Source organism: Arachis ipaensis, chromosome B05 (genome assembly GCF_000816755.2).
Source record: "Arachis ipaensis cultivar K30076 chromosome B05, Araip1.1, whole genome shotgun sequence".
Lineage (NCBI taxonomy): Eukaryota > Viridiplantae > Streptophyta > Magnoliopsida > Fabales > Fabaceae > Arachis > Arachis ipaensis.
The window spans coordinates 83,475,632-83,480,188 of record NC_029789.2 but is presented as its reverse complement, the minus strand read 5'-3'; positions in this window follow the sequence as shown (position 1 = coordinate 83,480,188).

Below are 4,557 nucleotides of genomic sequence, written 5' to 3'. Positions count from 1 at the left end.
TATTTTTGAAAATTTTTTTGAAAAAAAACGAAAAGAAAATTACCTAATCTGAGCAACAAGATGAACCGTCAGTTGTCCAAACTCAAACAATCCCCGGTAACGGCGCCAAAAACTTGGTGTTGTTGCCGGGATTGGGATCTCAGACGAATCTTGGCGCCAAACAGGAACAATTAAATCCCCGGCAACGGCGCCAAAAACTTGGTGCACGAAATTGTGATCTCCAGGCTCGAACAAATCCTGGTAATGGCTCCAAAGCATGGTGCTCTGATCTTAATTCATAATTGTCACAACTTCGATACAACTAACCAGCAAGTGCACTGGGTCGTCCAAGTAATACCTTACGTCCGGTTAAGAGATCTAAGAGATATTCATTCTAGCTTATTTCATGTAGAACAGAAGTGTTTGTCAGGCACGCGTTCATAAGGGAGATGGTGATGAGCGTCACACATAATCATCACCTTCATCACGTTCTTGGGTGAGAATGGATATCTTAGAAGCGAAATAAGATGAATTGAATAGAAAACAGTAGTACTTGCATTAATCTTTGAAGAACAGCAGAGCTCCACACCTTAATCTATGGAGTGTAGAAACTCTACCGTGGAAAATACATAAGTGAAGGTCCAGGCATGGCCGAGATGGCCAGCCCCCTAAAACGTGATCAAAGGATCATCATGTAATCCAAAGATGCCTAATACAATAGTAAGAGGTCCTATTTATAATAAACTAGCTACTAGGGTTTACATGAGTAAGTATTTGATGCATAAATCCACTTCCAGGGCCCACTTGGTGTGTGTTTGGGCTGAGCCTGAGTGTTGCACGTGCAGAGGCCATTTGTGGAGTTGAACATTCATACCGAAATTTACATAAGCTTTAAATACACATGTTAAACAGAGAAATCAGAGCAGAATAAAGTAACACAGAGCATAGAGTAACCAGAGTAAAGTAAAGAGATACAAAGAGAAAAGAATAATATGATAAAGAGAAATGGTTTGAGCCAGGATAGTGTAAAAGTGAAAGATGTAAAGTTTGTACAGTATGATTGAATAGAGAAAGAAAGAGGTACTGCATAAGAATGTGAAAATGATGATGAATAATGAGAATGATGATGAATGATGATAATTAGAATGATTATGTAATGATCTGCTGCGTGAAGGCAGTCAGATAGATAGTGGTACGACCACATAACGTTTTCCAATTTTACACAGCTATTGAGAGATGTACCTACAACTGATAACCTGGGATCACTTGTAGAGAATATTAATTCATACACGGCTAGAATGCCGCACCTCTAAGGCAAGGATTGCTTATAGAGAATATGATTTCATACACGGCTGGAATGCCGCCACCTGTATGGCAGAGTTTGCTTACAGAGGATATGACGAATACGTCAGTTAGTTAGAACTGTACCTATGCTGACTGGAAAACCATACCTGTTTTAGCTACTTCGGGTTACGTCAGGAGCGGGTAGAAACTGACAGATGAGCTCATTACCTACGCTAGGGCTAGACATGCATCATACTAGGTTGCGCATTTCCTTTGTTATGATTCTGGTATGGATGTATGCTTTCCTTGTTTGTATTCCATTCTCTGCGCTTGTGTTATTTTCTTGTATTCTTCTGTTTGTGTTCTGCTATCTGTTTTCTCTATCTTCTCTACTTATTTGTGTTTTCTAATCACTGCTTCTTTGTATTCTGCTAATAGTCTGCTAAACAACATAGAATTAATGAACGTAACTAATAACCCCGAGCCTACTAAGAACTCCCCAGTTCTTACCCCTTCTTGATGCCAGGGCATCTTGGCCAGTTTCACTGACCTTTTCTTTACTGTTTTTAGGTTAGTTTCATGCATTTCCTTAGGAACTAAGCTAGTTTTGGGTAGATATTCACTTACACCTTGACTCAAGCATACATTGTGCATTTTACATTATTTCTTGAGGATTTTGCATAAGTTTAGTGACAAATTGTATGTTGCATTGCCCATGACTTGGACTAGAACTTTGATGCACTCTATTGCTTGATTTCAGGACCAAAGGAAGCAAGGAAAGGGAGGAAACTTGCAAGGTTAATGAGAAAAGTGATTGCCAATGACACTCTCGTAGCCATCATTGCCCACGTTAAGAGTCACGTTAACTAAGTTAACGTGAACTCTAACGTGGAAAAGGGAAGTTGAGCCAACGCTAGTGACACTTAACATTGTCACTAACGTTGGCAAACACTCATGAGTGGCCACGTTAGAGCCCACGTTAACCTAGTTAACGTGGCCTCTAACGTTAAAGGGGGAAGAGAAGCCAACGTTAGTGACATTCAACATTGTCACTAACGTTGGCCTAAGGATGCAACACACTACGTTAACTGCCACATTAACTTGGTTAACGTGGGAGCTAACGTAAGAAGTGAGAGTTGTCGCCAACGTTAGTGACACTCAACATTGTCACTAACGTTGGAAGCAACCACACAACCCCCCAAGGAGCCACGTTAACTTCCACGTTAACTTAGTTAACGTGGAAGCTAACGATGAGGAATGAATGATGAGCCAACGTTAATTGTAAAAGGAGTTCTGGAGGCTGGAAAAAGAGAACTACTCTCTGTATTTTACTTTCTCTGCATTTTCTAGTTTTACGATGTATTCTCCATCATTGTTTTCATTTTCTAGAGCTATGAACAACTAAACCCCTTTCATTGGGTTAGGGAGCTCTGTTGTAATTTGATGTATACTAATTTTCATTATTCTTCTTCTATCTTTTCTCTTGATTTTACTTGAAAGCTTTCGATCTTCATCCAATTGATTAGTTATCTTGGAAGATAACCTATTCAAACTTGGATCTCTTTTGAACCTTGAAAGAGGAATGAAGAGATCAAGCTAGAAATGCTTTCTCATGCTGGACCAACTATTTGCTAACCCACTAACTGTTTGATATATTGCATCACCCACAACTAACAATAATTCTGACACAAATACTTTCTGCACCTATCTTTTCTTGCTTGCAGTTGATGGTTGTATGACAGGGAGAAGAAGCGGGGCTTCAACTTCCTTCGATTCTGAACCTGAGAGGACCTTCCTTAGATTAAGGAGGGAGGCAAGAGGAAAGAAAGTGGTTGGTGCTGAGGAAGAAGAGGAATTCTTTTAGAAGAATTTTGGGCTCTTACATCAATCCAAACCCAGGCAATTATGGAAGTAGCATCCAAAAGCCAACAATCCATGCCAACAACTTCGAACTTAAATCACAGCTCATCACCCTTGTTCAGAACAACTGTTCGTTTGGAGGAAGTGTTCAAGAAGACCCCAATCAACATTTAACCACCTTCCTGAGAATATGTGACACAGTGAAGTCTAATGGTGTTCATCCTGACGCCTATAGACTGCTCTTATTTCCATTCTCACTCAGGGACAAGGCAGCCAAATGGCTGGAATCTTTCCCAAGGGAAAGCTTGACAACTTGGGAAGACGTGGTGAACAAATTCTTATCAAGATTTTACCCTCCTCAACGAATCAATAGGCTGAGAGCTGAGGTCCAAACTTTCAGGCAACAAGATGGTGAGACTCTATATGAAGCATGGGAGAGGTTCAAGGACTTAACAAGGAGGTGTCCACCTGACATGTTCAACGAATGGGTGCAGCTGCACAATTTCTATGAAGGGCTCTCTTATGAGTCAAAGAAGGCCATAGACCATTCATCTGGAGGATCTTTGAACAAGAAGAAGACCATTGAGGAAGCCATAGATGTTATTAAAACAGTAGCAGAGAATGACTACTTCTATGCTTCCGAAAGAGGGAACACAAGAGAAGTAATGGAGCTAAACAATGTAGATGCTCTGTTGGCCCAAAACAAGCTCATTACCCAGCAGCTGGATGACTTCACCAAGAAGATGGAGATGAACCAAGCAGCAGCAATCTCCACTTCATCAACAACCCAAGAAGGAGTGAATGAAGAAGCAGAGGGGAGTCAGGAGCAAGCCAACTACATTGGGAATTCACCAAGGAAAAACTATGATCCATACTCCAAAACCTACAACCCTGGATGGAGAAACCACCCAAACTTTGGGTGGGAAAGTGAGCAAGATCAAAACCAAGACCAGAGACGTTACAACTCCAACAACAATGCAGCTCACCAGCAATTCACACAGAGGACGTCTCAACACCCCCACAACAACACTTCTTCATATGCTTATCAAAACCAAAATAGCACATCTGCTCCGAATCACCCATCAATTGATGACAAGCTCTCTAAGATTGAAGCCCTACTTAAAGGAATATGCCAAGAGATTCAAGAAAATAAGGTGTTCAAAGAGGAAGTGCGAGCCAATATTAAGAACCAGGGGGAGACCATTAGGAAGCTGGAATTCCAGGTGGGATATTTAGCTGAGAAGATTTCCAAACCCACTGATAGCTTCCCAAGTGACACGGAGAAAAACCCCAAGGGAGAAGCAAAGAAAGTAAGATGGGAAGATTGCAAAATGGTCACTACGAGTGATCAAGAGACTGAAGACAAGCAAGGCAAACTTTGCAAACAACCTGAAGACAACCCAACAAAGGAGGAGGATAGAGATCACCAAGAAC